Source organism: Microcebus murinus, chromosome 9 (genome assembly GCF_040939455.1).
Source record: "Microcebus murinus isolate Inina chromosome 9, M.murinus_Inina_mat1.0, whole genome shotgun sequence".
Classification (NCBI taxonomy): domain Eukaryota; kingdom Metazoa; phylum Chordata; class Mammalia; order Primates; family Cheirogaleidae; genus Microcebus; species Microcebus murinus.
This window is the reverse complement of record NC_134112.1, coordinates 82318645-82339098: the sequence shown is the minus strand read 5'-3', so window position 1 is coordinate 82339098 and position 20454 is coordinate 82318645. Positions and strand designations below refer to the sequence as shown.

At 39.0% G+C, this 20454-nt stretch overlaps 1 non-coding gene across 1 annotated transcript; it reads left to right on the top strand.

Annotated features, from left to right (window-relative positions):
* The first annotated feature begins 3841 nt into the window (after nucleotides 1-3841).
* Nucleotides 3842-3946, top strand: LOC142873220 (small nucleolar RNA U13). The gene has a single exon (XR_012921260.1). It is a non-coding gene; the product is annotated as a small nucleolar RNA U13 (small nucleolar RNA).
* The last annotated feature ends 16508 nt before the right edge of the window (nucleotides 3947-20454 follow it).

Here is a 20454-nt window from a genome sequence, read left to right as displayed (position 1 = left end):
CCGCACCTGAAACACTGGGCTCTGGAAATCCAATTTGCACATAGAGAGTGGAAGGGCCTTTGCTGAGGGGGCAGAGGCTGAGGACGCTAGCGAGCAGGGGACCGTTGCCCTGGAGACGGTCTTAGCTTGGAAATGGCAAATGGAAAATAACAAGGGCTTAAGGGAGAAAGAAGGAAAAAAAGGCACTACTTAGGATGGTTGAAATCTTAGAAACCAGACTAGACTGCATGAAAGCAATGTAGTTAAAAGGACAAATACAGATTTAACTGCTTTAAAAAATGACGATCAGAAGAAGGAGGTTATTTGAGTTGTTTCCATTAGGTGGTTAAGATGGGTGATGAGACAGTCAAGAGCTTTAACAGAGGAGAAGAGGGAAATTTCCTAGGAGCAGAAACGGGGATGTACTTGCCTGTCTCTTCACCTGTGCTCCAGACAGTACTGTTGAAATGTGATCTCAGAGAGCCATTGATAGAGAAATAAGAATAAAAATTAATTCATGGAGCATCCTCTTTTGTGCCTGTGATAATAAACTGAGGTAGCTGATGTAAGAAGGGAACAGTCCAGAGCTATTAGTACAAAATATTCTGATATTCCCTGGCCAATTTTAAGGCAAGGCAATGATGGAGGGGAATGGCTTGGAAAACTATGGCCAGGAGGTTTCTGGATTAGAACTTGTTAAGAATTGGTCTGGACACCCCCTGCAAGGTGGCTAAGGGTTTTGGTACTGAATTTGGAACCCTGAGAAGTCAGAGCTAGAGAAGGGACTCCTACCTGAGTGACCTGGAGCAAGAAGAGTCAGGGAGATAGGTCAAAAGGCATAGAGGTTAAGAGAAAACTGGGAAAAGCAAGCCAGATGTGGAGCTAAAAACAGCCTGCCAGGCACAGTGCTCATGCCTGTTATCCTAGCACTTTGCAAGGCCGAGGTGGGAGGATTGCTGGAGGCCAGGAATTCTAGTCTGAGCAACACAGTGAGATCCTGTCTCTACAAAAAACTGAAAAACTAGCTAGGCACAGTGGTGTGCACCTATAGTCCCAATTATTCAGGAGGCTGAGGCAGGAGGATGGGTTGAGCCCAGGAGTTGGAGGTTGCAGTGAGCTATGGTGATGCAACTACACTCTAGCCTAGGCAACAGAGCAAGACCCTGCCTCTAAATAAGCAAATAAAATAAATAAAAACATTAGCTAACAACAAAGGAAAGAGGAATGGGGCAGTTGGATAACATATCTAGGAGGGCCCAGGACAATTGCTGAGAATGGGCTACCTCTGGGGTTCTCAAAGTGTAATCCTCTGGCCAGCAGCACCACATCACCCAGGAATCTGGTCAAATGTAAATGCTCAGTCCCCTAATCAGCAACTCCGGGGATACAGCCCAGCAATCTGTGTCTCAACAAGCCCTCAGAGTGATTCTGATGCACACTAACGTTCGGGAACCAGCCTACTAAAGTATCCCTGACTTGCTTTTGATGGCTACTGAGTACAAACTTGCTGGGAGCAGGGTGCCCTTAAAACCTCTGGGTTGGCCTAGACAGGTAGGCAAATAGTAAGACTCACTAAAGGGGAGCCACTAGAAGCCAAGTCTGGGTTTGACACAGGGGTTGGACTGCTGGTGGGAGAGATTTTAAGCAAAATTACCCAGCTATCACAGAAGAGAGGTAGACAGGACTGGTTTAAGTAATAGGACTCTAGGAAGAATCAGAATTCACTGATAATCTCTTCCCTGTAGGAAAACTAGCTCTGGAAAACTACAGGCTTGTAATGGAAGAATTAGTGAACTAAATAACAGAAAATAAACAAAAGTGACCCTTGTGATTTTAATACTGAGCAGGTCTACAGATCAGAAGGCCCCCAGAAAATGAAAAAGGTACATTTTCAGCTTGACGAGATCAGGTGGTAAAGCAACTAGAAGCTTCAGACATCAGGAACCAAAAACATGCATAGCTGGATGGGGTCAGGGCACTAATGGAGAAGATTGCAAATGACTGTAATTTGCAGAACTGTGAAGCCATAAATTGCTCTGGGAGAGCTGCCTGCTATGAGTACAGCACTCTCTGTTCTCAAGATGAAGCAGCTAAAGGCTGTGGAATTGGTTAAAATGACTCTTGGAAAAAGAAAGAAAATTGAGCCTTCAGTGTACATGAAGGCTAAGAGGTAGGGCTCAAAGCCCCGAATAAAGGGACCTGGACCATCTTCACAGGTGAGACTATCTGTGAGTTTCTGCAATCAAAGGATGGAGTTTTGCAGCTAAAACCCCAAGGGCATCAAGAAGCAAAAACAAAAACAAATTGCCAGTTCTTGCTACCATTAAACTTTTGGTTTTATGCAGGGCAGGAGAAGGGCCTCCGCCAATGGGGGCAGGAACTATGCATGGGTGTATAGAGGGAACAAAAGCTGCTGCTCAGGAAATGGTCTTTGGGAATGACAGAAGGCAAACTAGGGACATAACATGGGCTTAAAGGAGGAGTAAAGAGACCTGGGGCCCTCTCCAAGTTCCAACGCCATAAACTGCTGACATAGCAATAGAAAATAAAAGCCAATGTTCAGAGCCAACATGAGGAAGGATCGAGGTGCTAGGAAATCCAAAAATGAGAACTACGTGAGTTGGGGAGCCAGAGGTGGATGACTGCCAGGGACCAAGTCCATTTAAAGCTTTTCTCAGCCCTCTCTTCATTTTTATTTGCCGGGAGGTGGGGGGATTTGGGGGGGCGGTTAACAGCTTTATTGAGATAGTTGTTAACAGCTTTATTGAGATACAACTGATACACGATAAACCCCAAATATTTAAAATGTATAATTTCATAAGTTTCAACATATGTATATACCCCTGAAGTCATCACCATAATCAAAATTATGAACATGTCTGTCACCCCCCAAATTTCCTCATGTTCCTTTTTTAATCCATCTCTCTTCCTTCTCTCCCATGTCCTATCTGCTACCCCCATCTCTAGGCAATCTCTGATCTAGTTTCTGTCACTATACGTGAGTTTGTCTTTTCCAGAATTTTATACAAATGGAACCATGCAGTACATACTCTTTTTTGACTGGCTTCTTTCATTCAACATAGTGATTTTGAGATCTATTTGTGTCATTGTGTGTATAGATAGTTTATTCATTTTTATTGCTGAGTAGTTCTATTATATGGAATTATCTAACCATCAACTATCTTTTTAGTTATTCATTTCTGTAGTCATTTATAAACACTTGTTTCCACTTTGGACTATAATAAATAAAATTATTATGAACATTCATCTGTAGGGCTTTATGTGGACATATTTCTTTTAGGTAAATCCTGATGATGTATTTTAAAATTTATTTTATTTTATTTTATTTTATTTATTTTTTGAGACAGAGTCTCGCTTTGTTGCCCAGGCTAGAGTGAATGCCATGGCGTCAGCCTAGCTCACAGCAACCTCAAACTCCTGGGCTCAAGCGATCCGTCTGCCTCAGCCTCCCAAGTAGCTGGTACTACAGGCATGCGCCACCATGCCCGGCTAATTTTTTCTCTCTCTATATATATTAGTTGGCCAATTAATTTCTTTGTTTTTATAGTAGAGACGGGGTCTCGCTCTTGCTCAGGCTGGTTTCGAACTCCTGACCTTGAGCAATCACTCGCCTCAGCCTCCCAGAGAGCTAGGATTACAGGCGTGAGCCACCACGCCCAGCCAATTTTATTTTTTAATTGACATAATGATTATACATATTTATGGGGCACATGGTCATGTTTCAGTACATATAATGTATATTGATCAGATCAGGGTAATTAGCATATCCATCACTTCAAACACCGATCATTTCTTAGGTTGGAAACATTCAATATCCTCCTTCTAGCTATTAAAAACTCCGATCCTTTTGTAGTTCATAAGCGTGATGATTGGGTTTTTCACGCGCATGCGTGAGATGTGCCTCCCTCAAACCTTGTTACGACATCGGCACATTACCCGTCTGACGTGAAAAAAAAAACAAAAAAAAAAAAACCATATAATATGTTGTTAACTATAGGGTGTCCCAAAAGTCACCATACATAGGGAAAATGGGAAATTGTAGCTAAATGTACCTTTATTTACAAAATATTATAAAAATTTTTTTTATGCCTACTATATGATTTGCTAGGCATATTTGTACTTCCTGAATGTCCCCATCTCTGTTAAAAACCAGAGAGTCACATGACTAACCAAAAAAGAAGGAAGAAGATACAAATTACCAATATTAGGAATAAAAGAAGAGAGATCTCACAGATTATAAAAGGATAATAAGGCAATATTACAAACAACTTTATGCCCCAAAATTCAAAAGTTTTGATAAAATGGACCAATTCCTTACAAAGATACAAACTACCAAAACTTGCTACAGAAGGAATAGATAAGAATAGTTCTGATGACTATGTTTATTACAGAAATTAAATTTATAGTTAAAAATTTTTCCCTCAAAAAACTCCATGGTGAGATGGTTTCAGTATGAATTCTACTAAATATTTAAGGGAGAACTAACACTAACTCTACACACTCTTTTCCACAAAATGAAAAAAGACATAATACTTCCTGACTTATTTTATGAAGTCAGCATTACCCTAAATACAAACATCAAACAAAGGCAATACAAAAGAATACTACGAGTATTCTTATACTTATAGACACAAAAACTTATAGACACAAAAATCCTTAATAAAAAATTAGCAAATTGAATTTACCAATATATAAAAAGGATAATACGTATGACTAAGTGGGATTCATATTAGGAATGCAAGTCTAAGTCAACATTCAAAAAAAAATCAATGTAATTCACCATATTAATAGACTAAATGAGAAAAATCATATGACCACATCAGTAGATGCAGAAAAAGCTTTTGATAAAATTCTATATCAATTCATGATAAAAAAAAAAAAAAACTCTCAGCAAACTAGGAATAGAAGGGAACTTCTTTAACCTAATTAAAGATATCTACAAAAATTTTTTTAAAACTTACAGCTAACATCAAAATTAATGGTGAGAGATTGAATGCTTTCCCTCTAAGATCTGGAAAAAGGCAACGATGTCCTCTTCAGCATTTGTATTCAACATAGTACTCGAAGTCCCAGCTAGTTCAATAATGTAAGAAAAAGAAATAAAAAGTCATATGGATTATAAAGGAATAAATAGAACTGTCTTTGGTCACATGCAACATGATTGTACATGTAGAAAATACCAAAGAATCTACATTTAAAAATATCCTGGAACTAATTGAGTTTAACAAGGTTGCAGGATACCAGGTTAACATACAAACATCAATTGTATTCCTGTATACAAGCAATGAACAATTGGAACCTGAAACAAAGAAACAAAAACAACAACAAAATACCATTTATGATGTACCCATCCACTACAATATGCAAGATCTGTATGTGGAAAACTCAAAAACACTGATGAAAGAAATAAAAGAAGATCTAAATAAATGGAGAGATGTATCATGCTCATGGATTGGAAGACTCAATATTGTCAAGATGTCAATTATACCAAATATAGTCTGTAGATTCAATGCAATCCCAATCAAAATCCCAGCCAAATATTTTGTAGATTTTTACAAGTTTATTCTAAAATTTGCATCAAAACGCAAAGAAATCAGAATTACCAAACAATTCTGAAAAATAGGAACACATTACCTGATTTCAAGACTTATTGTTACTGTAACACTAAAGTAATCATGACAGCAATTATAGATATAGATCAAACAGGATGTTGGGGGAATTCCAGGATGGAATATAAACTGTAACAAATTAACTTTATTTTGTAATAAAGTTTTAACAGGCCAGGCATGGTGGCTCATGCCTATAATTGTAGCACTCTGGGAGGCCAAGGCAGGAGGACTGTTTGAGCTCAGGAGTTTGAGACCAGCCTGAGTAAGAGGGAGATCCCATCTCTACTAAAAAACTAGAAATGAGCTGGACAACTAAATATATATATTTACATAAAAATTAGCCGGCATGGTGGTGCATGCCTATAATCCCAGCTACTCGGGAGGCTGAGGCAGAAGGATTGCTTGAGCCCAGGAATCTGAGGTTGCTGTGAGCTAGGCTGACGCCTTGGCACTGTAGCCCGGGCAACAGAGTGACTCTGTCTCAAAAAAAAAAAAAGAAGAATTACATAAAAAAATAAAAGTTTTAACAGTACTTAAGAATGTGGGGAGAAAAGGAAGTAACCTAAGTAACCTTGTAAGGTACATTTTAACTGGGAGCTTTAAGGTTAAAGACAAAAGAAACTATACATAAACATTGTATTCTAGTTGTTAAATTTGTTTCTTATTGGTGTATAGGTCAACAATTCTGCAGTCGCTTTACATGTATATGGAGGATATACAATTAAGAAAATGGATGGTGAATGGTGAGAGCCAGGTTTCTCACCGAGGAAGAGGAAAGTTACAGCAAAGCAAGAAAGGAAGATTAGAATGAACCCTGTGGTGCTGGATTGGACTCAGAGGCATCAGTATGAACTCGTGTATTTGGGTTAAAATACACACACATACATAGATGGAGAAACAATTAGAGATACATTTGTATTTGTTAGTATACATACACATGTTACCTAGCTCTGTCTGCTAAGAGGTCCTAAAGCAGTGGCATCCTAGTGGTAATTAACAAATCCAGTGCCCTGGGTTTTACATAATATTTTCAAATTAAAAATGAAACATTCATCTTGGAAAAAAGGGCTGATTCTAAAGATGGGGCAGGGAAGATCCAAGATAAGCCTGGAGCATCTTGTAGTACCAGAAAGTAAGAAAACGCTCAAAAATAAAAAAGGATGAGGATCTGTCAAATGTATGCAGGAACCGATCTGAAAGAGTTCCCAACTGCCAAAATCTTAGACAATTTGAGCAACAAAATAAATAATAGTATTGAATTATAATACAAAGTACAGAGTAACTATACATGAGTGTATACTGATATAAATAAATGAATGAACAAATGAATAAATAAAATGAAAGGAAACAAATCTTCTTTGGATAGGAACCAAAAAGAAATACACACACACACACACACACTCTACTCTGGCAGGTAGTAGAATCCCTTCTTCCCTTAGTCACTGACTTCTAAATAATAAAATACAGAAATGGAGAAATATTAACTATACCATAGAGAAACCTGGCAAACACCTTAGCCAAATGATCAAGGTTAACATCATCGGTGATGTCCTGTGGCTCTGATGTACCTCCGTACATCATGTGATGAGAAGAACACTTTTGGCTGGGCGCGGTGGCTCACGCCTGTAATCCTAGCACTCTGGGAGGCCAAGGCAGGCAGATTGCTCGAGGTCAGGAGTTTGAAACTAGCCTGAGCAAGATCGAGACCCCATCTCTACTATAAATAGAAAGAAATTCATTGGCCAACTAATACATACAGAAAAAATTAGCAGGGCATGGTGGCTCATGCCTGTAGTCACAGCTACTCGGGAGGCTGAGGCAGCAGGATCACTTGAGCTCAGAGGTTTGAGGTTGCTGTGAGCTAGGCTAACGCCATGGCACTCACTCTAGCCTGGGCAACAAAGTGAGACCCTGTCTCAAAAAAAAAAAAAAAAAAGAGAGAAGAGCACTTTATCTCTGTGGTCTTCCTTCCAAAAACTCAGAACCCTAATCTAATCATGAGGAAAACATCAGAAAAACACAAATTGAAGAACATTCTATAAAATATCTGACTAGTATTCTTTAAAACTGTCAAAGCTAGGCACAGTGGTTCATGCCTGTAATCCCAGCATTTCGGGAGGCTGAGGACTGCTTGAGATCAGGAGTTAAAGGTTACAGTGAGCTATGATTACCCCACTGTACTTACACACCAGCCTGGGCAAGACTCTGTCTCAGAAAAAAAAAAAAAAAGTCAAAGTCATGTACAAGAAACTATTAAAACTATCACAGACCAGAGAAGACTCAGTCTTGTTTGCATTTTGTTATCATGTGGGACCCTGGGTAGGATTTGGGAACAGAAAGAGGACATTAATGAAAAAGCTCTGGAAAAATAAAATCTGGAGTTTAGTTAATAAAAATGTACCAATGCTGGAGTCTTCATTTTGAGGAAAGTGCCATGGTAACATAAGATGTTAGTAATGGGGGAAATGGTGAAGGATGAATGAGAACTCTCTTTTTGCAACTTTTCTGTAAATCTAAATTTATTTCAAAATGAAATGTTTATTTTTTTAATGAAGGCAAAATAAAGACATTTTCAGAAAAACATAAAGTCGAAATAATTTGTCTCCAGCACTAGTATACTGTAAGAAATGTTAATGAAATGTTTTAGCCTGAAGAAAAATGATTCTGTTTTGAAGAAAGAAATCTCAGATCTCCGCCAAAAGAAAAAGGTACTGGAGGGGGTTGGGGAAACATCTGGTAAGTATGTGGGGTTAAAATAAGTAAATTTTTTCTTCTCATTTTTGTAATTTCTTTAAAGTATAATCTACTATTTCAACAAAATATTAACAATGCATTATGGGATTTAGATACATAGAAGTAAAATGTATGATAACAAGAACACAAAGGACAGGAGTATGTGGTTATACACAGTTGCATACTTAATGTGATATATTATTTGAAGGTGCAATGTAATAAGCTAAAGATGAATATAATATGTAGAACCACAGAAAAATAAAACAAAGGTCCATAGTTAGTAATGCCATAAATGAAATAAAATGAAACACTAAACAATATATACTTAAAGCAAAAGGAAGTGGAAAAGGATAAAAAGAAAACAAAAACCAGATGAACAAATAGAAAAGTAATAGCAATATGGCAAACATAAGCCAGACCATACATGTAATGAAATGTAAATAAAAATATTCAATTATAAAGCAGAGATTATCAGACTGAATAACAAAACTAGACCGAAGTATATGATGGCTGCAAGAAACATACTTGGCATAGAAAAAAACAGACTAAAATAAAAAGATAGAAAGAGATATAACATGCAAACACAAATCATAAGAAATCTAGAGTGGCTGTATAAATATCAGAGAAAGTGCACAACAATGTGGATAAGTCTTAAGAAACAGTATGACGAACACTATCCATACTATGTGATTCCATTTAAATTAAATTCTAGAAAATGCAAATTTAATCCATAGTGACAAAAGCAGATTAGTGGTAGTCTAGGTAGTCCAGGGTAAGGTAAATTGCCTGGACTGGGGCATAGAGAAATTTTAAGATGATAGAATTGCTTGCAGTTGTGGTTACATGGGTATATACATTTCTCAAAATTTGTTGCATTGCATACTTACAATTGGTGCATTTTATTGCATACAAATTGTAACTCAATAAAGTTCAGTGTAAACCATTTTCCTACAAGAAAAATACTATGACCAGATGGTTTCACTCGTTCCTACTAACATCTCAGGAAGAAATAACACCAATCTTACACAGATTCTTTCAGAAAATAGAGATGGGAAAAAATTTATTTTATGAGATCAGCAGTACCTGTATACTGAAACTAAACACACTACAAGAAAATAAAACTCTAGGCCAATATCTCTCATGAACATATATACAGAAATATAGACGAAATATTAGTAAAATGAATGCAAAAATATATATAAATGATAAATACATTATGACCAAGTGGGGTTGATCTCAAGAAGGGAAAATTGGCTTAACATTTGAAAAATCAATGGATGCAATTCAATACATTAATGAAATAAAAGAGAAAAAAAACACAAATGAGGCAATTTTGTAGACATGCCAAGAATGACCTTTTAAACAAGTCTCCCTCCAGCTGAATCTAATCCACCACAGGCTAGTATTATGTGGGTGGCTTGACCTCACCTGCTGATTTACCCCAAACCTAATCACCAGCTTTATTTGAAAGAGCTTTGCACCCCAGACCCATGACTGCAGGTGAGGGGGAGAACAGGCTTCAGGGGACAACATCACTCTTGCTTCCCAACTATTTTGTTGAAAGATTCCTCCCAAAGAAAGGGTTTACATTGCTGAGGTAATCACACTGGATTCCAGGATTTGTTGCATTTTCTTTTCTTCTCTTCTTTTTTTTGAGACAGAGTATCACTGTGTTGCTCAGGCTAGAGTGCCATGGGGTCAGCCTAGCTCACAGCAACCTCAAACTCCTGGGCTCAAGCAATGCATTTTATTTTTTTAATAAGCAACATCCAGATATTTGCCCCAGGAGAGAATTCCTGTCTGGCACTCCTCTCCTCCAAAAACTTAAGAAGCTAGTGAAACATGTTACCTGCCCTCAACCCAGAGGAATCCAAAGGCGGCTCTTGATCGTAGGCAGAGTTTGCATTTAACAGCCATGCTGAACCCTGAGAACCTGCTCTTCTTAATCTCTAGGCAGCAGGACTCTGCCTCTTTTCCTCCAACCCTGATCACTTACCTAAGCCCCTGCACCTCCAAAGAAGCTTCAGCCAAGCTGCAGACACCAGGAAGAACATCATAGTAGCATCTTCTTCAACCAGAGAACTCAATTCTACAACTCCAAAGCCACATACTGACCCATGGAGCCCAGAGAAAGACTGTCATGTGACTGCTTGTACTAATGGTAAATGGAAAATGTCTGCAAGAGCCTGGAGGCGGGCCTGAACACCCCTGCTCTCCAGAGAGGTGAGAAGAGGATTTAGTGATTGCCTCATAGTAACGCAGGAGGAATCATCCTGAATCAAGAATTCTCCCAGGCCAGGTGCGGTGGCTCACACCTGTAACCCTAGCACTTTGGGAGGCCGAGGGAAGGCAGATTGCTCGAGGTCAGGAGTTGGAAACCAGCCTGAGCGAGACCCCATCTCTACTAAAAATAGAAAGAAATTAATTGACCAACTAAAAATATATAGAAAAAAAAAATTAGCTGGGCATGGTGGCGCATGCCTGTAGTCCCAGCTACTCGGGAGGCTCAGGCAGAAGGATCACTTGAGTCCAGGAGTTTGAGGTTGCTGTGAGCTAGGCTGATGCCATGGCACTTACTCTAGCCTGGGCAACAAAGTGAGATTCTGTCTCAAAAAAAAAAAAAAAAAGAAAGAAAGAAAAGAAAAGAAAAAGAAAAAGAAAATGTAGGGGTAAATCTTTATAAATTTAGGTTAGGCATGGTTTCTTAGATATGACACCAAAGGCACAAGAAACAAAAGAAAAAATAGATAAGTTAGACTTCATCAAAATTAAAAACTTTTGTGCTTCAAAGTGAAAAAACAACCCTTATAATGGGAGAAAACATTTGCAAATCATATATCTAATAAGGGTCTAGTATCCAGAATATATAAAAGAATTCTTTTAGCTCAACAATTAAAAAAAGAATAACCTAATTTTAAAATTGACAAAAGACTTCTTCCAAGAAGATGTAAAATGACCAATGAGCACATGAAAAGATGATCAGTATCATTAGCCATCAGGGAAATGGAAATTAAAGCCACAGTGTAATAGCACTTCATACACAGTAGGACAGCTATTATTTTTTAAATGGACAGTAACAAGTGTTGGAGAGGATGTAGAGAGATTGGAACCCTCATACATTGCTGGTGGGAATGCAAAATGGTGCAGCTGCACAATTTGGAATTTCCTTAAAAAGTTAAACAAAGATATCATGTGACAAAATTTCACTTCCTAGGCATATACCCAAGAGAAGTAAAAACATATTCACACAAAAGCCTGTACACGAATGTTCATAGCAGCATTATTCATAATAATCAAAAGGTCAAACCAACTGAAGTGTTCATCAACTGAGGAACGAATAAACAAAATTTGATATATCCATACAATGCAATATTTATTCAGCCATAAAAAGGAATGAAGTAATGATATGTGCTACCACATGGATGAACTTTAAACACATCATGCTACATGAAAGAAGCCAAACACTAAAGTCCACCTATTGTATGATTTTATGCAATGTCCATAATAGACAAATTCATAGAGACAGAAAATAGATTATTGATTTTCAGGGATGGGGAAAGGGGTAGACAGGGAGTGACTGCTAAAGGATATGGGGCTTCTTTTGGGGTAATGAAATGTTTTGGAATTATATAGTGGAGATGGTGGCACAACTTCCGTGGATAAACTAAAATCTTCTGAATTGTATTTTCTAGAAGGGTACATTCTATCTCAAAACAAAAGAGAATATACTATTGCTAAGATCCATAGTAATATCATTTTGGATCATTCTCTGTGCTTATATGTAATATATAATGTTTTAACCAAATGACAGATTACTAAATACGCTCTTTGCAACCTTTTTTTTTCAGTCACCTTTCCATTTCTGTAGGTTTTCATTTCTAACACTCAATCCATATTTAAATCTTCCCATTTGTTTAAAAAATGTTCTTAAGGCTGGCACGGTGGCTCACACCTGTAATCCTAGTACTCTGGGAGGCTGAGGTGGGAGGATCACTTGAGCTCAGGAGTTCAAGACCAGCCTGAGCAAGAGGAGACCCCATCTCTACTAAAAATATAAAAAATTAGTCAGCCGTGATGGTGCACACCTGTAGTCCCAACTACTCAGGAGGCTGAGGGAGGAGGATCACTTGAGCCCAGGAGTTTGAGGTTGCAATGAGCTAGGCTGATGCCACGGCAATCTACTCAGGGTAACAGAGTGAGACTGTCTCAAAAAACAAACAAACAAACAAAAATTTAAAATGTTCTTTAAAGTTAGTTTGCTCTAATCGACATCCAACCCAGAACCACACATCACATCTTGTTTTGATGTCCCTTTAGTTTCCTTCAACATAGCACAGTACCTTTTCCATGCCTTTGACTTGCTGATGAGGCCAGATCAGTTATCTTGCAGAACATCCTACCCCGTGAATTTGCCTGGTTGCTTCCTCACGGTATGGGGCAGCTTGTTCCTCCATTTCCTGTTTTTCAAAAGAGACACAAATAAAAGCTGTGTCTGAACTACAAGTTCAAGTTAAATATATCTGGCTAGCACATACCATGAGCTATAGTGTATGGACTATACTCCCCCTCCATGGAGTTACACCAGAGGACACAACATCTGCTTGGCTGTCCATTAGTAACACTAAGAATGACCCCCAGATATGAGAGTGCTGACAGCTCAATGCTTCCATTGTGTGGTTCTCTGTCCTTGCCACTGGAAAGCTATCTGTGATGTGCTGCTTTAGCACTATGCAAGTATCTGGCTCCAAAAAACATGCACCAAACAGGGTTTGTTTTTTTTAAAACACCAATTGAACCTTTTTGCCTGACTCAACAATCTCATTAGGGCTTCAAAATATTGCTTTTCTTATTGTATAATTGCTTCTGCAATATCTGCTGGCCTTCTTCTGGCAGAGCTTTTCCTCATCAACTGGGGCTATTTGCTTACCCTGAAATTGGTCCCTAGTAGAAAGGAAGAATAAATGTGTCATTTCTTCCATTTAGTTACAGATTTGCAGGGTTTTTTGGGTTTTTAGGGTTCACCAACCCTATCTTCCTTCTCTGTACTTTCTGTGGCTCTTCCTTTCAGCCTGGAAATGTGTGCAAGGCCTCTCCCCATCGCAGCATTGATCCATTTGGCATTTCCTCTCAGTGACATCATCAACTTAGTTCCTAAACTTTTCCTAGAACACAAAGCAGCCCATGTAGACAAAGCCATAAGACTACCAAAATCTGTGGTGGAGGCTTTAGAGCCTACAGAAATTGCCCAACTTCTTCTCCTTCTCCTCTCTCCATTCCAATCGTGCCTGAGGCCTTGACAGCGTGAACTCAGACTCATCTCAGTTCTACTCACATTCTCTAGAAGTGGTTTTCCTAATACTTGACCTATGACCTTTGCAAATAATTGCTAAGATAAATGAATGTATTGCCAAGGAACCATGGGATGGGAAGATAAGAACTGTACCATGAGCAGAGGACAGATTTCTGAAGCCCTTGGGAGAGCCCAGCACATCAGCACCGATTTTGAGTCAAAGCCCTTTTGCTGTATGGGGAAGAGGTAAGCCCGAAACAAGATGGGCTTGAACCTGGAGAAGCTGTGGCTGATTTTGGATCCTTTGTCCTCAGCCCATGCTGAGTGAAGGTGCAAACAAAGGGGAAGGGGACCTTGCTGGCAGTCTTAGCAAGAGCTGGGAGAATGAGCACCTCTGCAGCCCCTGGGGTGTATAAACTGACTGATGTAGAAACCAGAACACCAATGCATTCATATACAAAGAGAACACTCCTTGCCAAATGGACCAGATGTTCATGTTGACTGGTCAGCGCATTCTCTCTTGTTGGAAAATCTACATGGGAAGCCAAATTATAATCAGGAGGTTGTTTGTGAGCATGAAATCAGAACAAAGGGAGGGAATTGGATGAGCTCCGTGGCTTCCATAGGGATATAGGGTGGGCTGCATATTCGCGTCTAACGGTCAAAAAACAACTCTTTCCCTTGACAAGGCTGGAGACATAATGACAAATGTTTGTTCCTTGGCTCCACTTTTCAGCACTCCCTACAGACCACCCCCCCTTCTGCTCACATATTCTTTCTTCAGCTGTTAAGGCCATTGATTAGGTTACAGCTTTCCTTCACATTCCGTCATGCCTTGATTAGATTTCCAGGCACTGCTGCATCCTGTTTCTTAAGATGACATTTGCAGACATTTTTTTCACATCCATTGTGTGTGGAGTTCACCAGCTGGACAATCAAAAGATAATATTCTGTATCAGTTTGGAAGACACTTCACCATGACGCCCTATGTACTGATACGCTAGACTGCAGAAAAAAGGCTGAAGATGACCAGTGTGATAGAGGGGGAAGACTTCCCAAGTTTTGGTCTCCCATGTGCCTTCACGAGCGCTATCCCAGAATTTCATTCACTTGACAAATATTTATCGAGTGCCTACCCTATGCCAGACACCATACCAGGCACTAGGAATATAAAGCATGAGCTATGATAGCCCTTCCTCCAAGGAGCTGATAGGGCAGTGATAGAGACAGAGAAGAAAGTCACCTGTCACAGCACAGCATGGTGGACACAGGAGGCCACAGAGGCATTTAAAAAGAGCACCTCACAAAGTCTGGGGTGAGGGTAGCGGATAGCCCAAGAAGCTCCCAGAAAGAGGTCATTTCCACCTTTATCCAAAAGGACAAGTGGAAGGCAGGCAGATGAAGAACGGGAGGAGAACATACCAAACGGAAGGAATAGCAGGCACAACAACTCAGAGACAAGGGACAACAGCACATTTGAAGAGCTTCACTTCAGAATGGCCAGAGCACTTACTATGGTAAGAAACTGGGTGGAAATGGCGGGACATACAGAGGACAGAATTTCAAAGGCCTTGTTATGCAGAATCACTGAAGGGCTCTAAAGCCCACTTTGTCTGAAGTTAATATAGCCAGTACAGCTTAGTTTTGTTGTTTTGTTTAGATTGTGGTAAAATGTACATAACATGAAGTTTACCACGGTAAATATTCCTAAGACTGCAATTCAGTGGCATTAAGTACATTCAGAATATTGTGTCATCATCTGTTTCCAAAACTTTTTGATCACCCAAAACAGAAATTCTATAACTTTTAAGCAATAATTCCCCATTCCTCCCTTCCCTTGGGCCCTGGTAACCTCTATTTCTACTTTGTCTTTGAATGAATTTGCCTATTCTAGATACCTCATATAAGTGAACTCACAATATTTTTCCTTTTGTGTTTAGCTCACATCACGTAGCATGTTTTTAAGGTTTATCCATGTGGTAGCATGTTTCATGACTTCATTTCTTTTTATGTCTGAATAACATTCCATTGTGTGTGTGTGCGTGTCTATATATATATATATGGTATCATTTTTTCATCCATTCCTCAGTTGGTGGACACTTGGGTTGTTTCCACCTTTAGCCAGTATAAATAATGCTATTGTGAACATTGATGTACAAGTTCCTGTTTGAGTTCCTGTTTTCAATTCTTTTGAGTATATGTACGTAGAGGTTGAATTGCTGGGTCATATGGTAATTCTATATTTAAGTTTTTGAGGAAGCACTAAACTGTTTTCCACAGCAGCTGCACCATTTAACATTCCCACCAGCAACGCACAAGGGCTCCAATTTCTCCCCATTCTTACCAACACTGATTTTTCATTTTATTTTTTAAATAATTGCCATCCTACTGAGTATGATTTGCATTTCTCTAATGACTACAATGTTCAGCTTCTTTTCATGTGCTTATTGGCAATTTTTATATCTTTCATGGAGAAATGTGTATTCAATCCTTTGCTAATTTTTGAATTGGGTTTTGTTGCTGTTATTGTTGAGTTTTAAGAATTTCTTATATATTCTGGATATTCATCCCTTATCAGATAAATGATTTTCAAATACTTTCTCCCATTCTGTGCATTATCTTTTAACTCTCTGGATGTTTTTCAAAGCACAAACATTTTTAATTTTCATAAAGTTCAATTTATCTATTTTTTCTTTTGTTTCCCCTGCTTTTCATATCATATTTAAGAAATCATTGCCAAATCCAATGTCATAAAGATTTCCCCCTATGTTTTATTCTAAGAGTTTTATAATTGTAGTTCTTACTTTAGGTCTTTGATACATTTTGAGTTAATATATGGTGTAAGGGATGGGGCAACTTCATTTTTTGCATGTGGATATCCAGTTTTCTCAGAACCATTTGCTGAATAGACTCTTTTCCCCAGGCCACCTTTCTTGCAATTAGTGTCTGCATGGTATACCTTTTCCCATCCATTTACTTTTAACCAATCTGTACTTTCATTTTAAAAGAGTATTTCTTATAGATAGCCTATAGTTGGTTTTCTTGTCCAATCTGATAATCTTTGCCTTTTAAGCAGAGTATGTATATCAGGGGTTGGCCAGATAGTAAGTATTTTAGGCTCGGCAAGTCATCACTCTGATGAAACTTCTCAATTCTGTCATTGTAGTGAGAAAGAAACCATAGACAGTATCTAAATGGGTGTGACTGTCTTCTAGTAAAACCTTTCTTACAAAAATAAGCAGCAGGCTAAATTTGAACCAAGGGCCATCATTTATCTACTGCTGGTTTAGACCATTTATATCTCTTTTAACTATTGATATGGCTGGATTTAAAGTTGATATCTTGCTATTCATTTTCTATTTGTTCCATTTAGTCCCTGTTATACCTTCCTTTTTTCAGAATAACTGAATATTTTTATTAATCTTGTTTATCTCTACTATTGGCTTATTAGTTATGCTTCTTTTTTTTTTTTTTCTGAGACAGAGTCTCACTCGGTTGCCCGGGCTACAGTGCCGTGGTGTCAGCCTAGCTCACAGCAACCCCAAACTCCTGAGCTTAAGCAATCCTCCTGCCTCAGCCTCCCGAGTAGCTGGGACTACAGGCATGCACCACTACGCCTGGCTAATTTCATGTATGTATATATTTTTAGTTGTCCAGCTAATTTCTTTCTATTTTTTTAGTAGAGACGGGGTCTTTCTCTTGCCCAGGCTGGTCTCGAACTCCTGAGCTCAAACAATCCACCCGCCTCGGCCTCCCAGAGTGCTAGGATTACAGGCGTGAACCACCACACCCAGCCTATGCCTCTTTTTTTAAAATTGGTTCCTCTAGGGTTTATGATATGCATATTAAACTTATTAGAGTCTACCTTGCAATAATATACCACCTTGTGTATAGTTTAAGAACATGTACTGGGCATAGTGGCTCACACTTATAGTCCCAGCACTTTGGGGGGCCAAGGCAGAAAGATTGCTTGAGGCCAGGAGTTCAAGACCAGCCTGGGAAACATAGCAAGACTCTGTCTCTACAAAAAATAAGAAAAATTAACCAAGCATGGTGCCACACACCTATAGTCCTACTTACTTGGGTGGCTGAGGCAGGAGGAATGCTTGAGCCCATGAATTTGAGGCTACAGTGAGCTATGATGGCACCATTGCATTCCAGCCTGGGCAACAGAATGAGATCTTGTCTCTCAAAAAATTTTTGAGACAGAGTCTTGCTCTGTTTCCCGGGCTAGAGTGCCGTGGCGTCAGGCTAGCTCACACCAACTTCAAACTTCTGGGCTCAAGCGATCCTCCTGCCTTAGCCTCCCAAGTAGCTGGGACTACAGGCATGTGCCACCATGCCTGGATAATTTTTTTTTCTGTATATTTTTAGTTGTCCAGCTAATTTCTTTCTATTTTTAGTACAGATGGGGTCTCACTCTTGCTCAAGCTGGTCTCGAACTCCTGAGCTCAAAGGATCCTCCGGCCTCCGCCTCCCAGAGTGCTAAGATTACAGGCATGAGCCACCACGCCCGGCCAAAAAAGGTTTTTTAATTAAAAAAACAAAGAACAACCTCACAACAGTATTAACGCCATTTTCTCTCCCAACCTTTGTGTTATTGTTGTCATACATTTTAATTCTACATGTTCTAAGTCCCATAACACATTGTTACTATTGTAGTTAGTGAATTTTCTTTTAAAGAGAATAAAAACTAAAAGAAAAATGCCTTTTATATTATCCTGATTTTTATCATTTCCATTGCTCTTCAATTCTTTGTATATACCAAAATTTTCACTTATAGCATACTCTGTCAAAGAACTTCCTTTGATATTTTGTGTAATACAAGTATATTGGCAATAAATTCCTTCAATTTTTGCCAAAAAAATCTACTTCATCTTGATTTTTAAAAGATATTTGCCTTGAGTATAGAATTCAAGGTTGACTTTTCTTTTCTGCACTTAAAAAATGTCCCTTCATTGTCTTCTGTTTTGAATAATTATTGTCAAGAAGTTTGCTATAATCATTGTTCTTCTGTGTATAATATTTCTCTTTTTTCTGTTTGCCATTGAGATTTTCTCTGTCTTTTGGTTTTTCATCAGTGTGACCATGATGAGTATATTGGTAATTTTATTTTGGTTTTGGTTTGGTTTGCTTGTATTTATGCTGCTGAACTTCTCAGTTCTGCAGTTTGTTATCTTTCATTAATTTTGGAAAATTCTTGGCTATTATATCTTTAAATATTTCTTCTGCCCTGTTCTCACTCTTTGTCCTCTCCTTAATATTGTCCCAGTATTTTTAATGCTCTGTTCTGTACCCTCCTTCCCAACTTTTTTCTCTTTGTGTTTCATTTTCAATAATTTTATTGTATTATCTTAAAGTTCCTTTACTTCTCTATCAGCTGTATCCAGTCTCCTGATGATCCTATTGCAAGAATTTTTCATCTGTGATATTGTTTTTTACTTCTCACATTTCCTTTTTCATAGTTTCCATTTATTTGCCAAAATTTCCCACAGTTCATATGTATTTTCTAGCTTTTCTACTAGATCTTTTAATATATTAGTCATAGTTATTTTAAAATCCCTGTCTAATATATTCTTATTGCTAAGTCTGGTTCTGCTGATTGTTTTATGTCTTGAGTGTAAGCTTTTCTCTCTCTCTCTTCTCTCTCTCTCTGTTTTTATTTTCCTTTTTTATCATAATTTGTTATTGAATGCTGGACATTAGGTATAGAAGCTAGTAGAGACTGAGGTAAATAGTATTTATGCCTGGAAATGACTATGCCCATTTTGTTAGGCTAGAATTGAGGAAGGTTGTATATAGTCAGTAATTGAGTGGGTTTGAGATTTGTTTTTGCCATTACTACCCTCAGTGTACCAGAGTGTACCATAACCTTGTGTTTAGTGTGGGGAATGGGTTGCAGGAGGGTTTTTCTCAGTATTCCTGCTCTACCATTGCCTTCAGCAGTACCTGTGCACTTGCACCATTGGGTGGGGTTTCTCTCCACAGTCCTGCCTCCCCTTAGTGGTATGACTGTGGTTTCTTGCTACTTGTTGCTAGCCTGTGGTGGGGGCAGGTAGTGGTTCTTGATTCTCCAGGTCCAGCCTCAGTCTTAGGGAAGTCCTGTGCACCTAGGCCTGGAGGGTGGGACATTCTCAGATTGCTCCCCTCATCCCCTCACCTTTCCCACAGTAGCCAAACGCTGCCTTGTATCTTTGGTAGACTTTGGGCAGAAGAGCGTTACCTGTATCTCTATTATAAGTAGTCTACCTCTGCTTTATACTGGTGCAAGTTCTTGGACTCAAGAGGTTTTGTGTTCCTTCCTCCCCACCCCAAAAGCAAATAGCTTTTACTTCTATCCTACCCCTGAAGCAACAGATGTTTGTTGAGTTCCTGAGAGTGGGAAGGTTGGTTTCCTTCCTTCCCCTAAAGGCAGACATCTTCCCCTCATGCCCTAAGAGAAGCCCATTAATAAGAGAAGGGTCAGGCCAGGCGCAGTGGCTCACGCCTATAATCCTAGCACTCTGGGAGGCAGAGGCCAATCGCTCAAGGTCAGGAGTTCAAGACCAGCCTGAGCAAGAGCGAGACCCCGTTTCTACTAAAAATAGAAAGAAATAAATTGGATGACTAAATTAGCCAGGCATGGTGGCGCATGCCTGTAGTCCCAGCTATTCAGTAGGCTGAGGCAGGAGAATCACTTGAGCCCAGGAGTTTGAGGTTGCTGTGAGCTAGGCTGACGCCACAGCACTCTAACCCGGGTAACAGAGCAAGACTTTGTCTCAAAAACAATAAAAAAAATAAAAAGAGAAGAGTCACAGGATATGGGTGGTGGTTTGTGCCTGT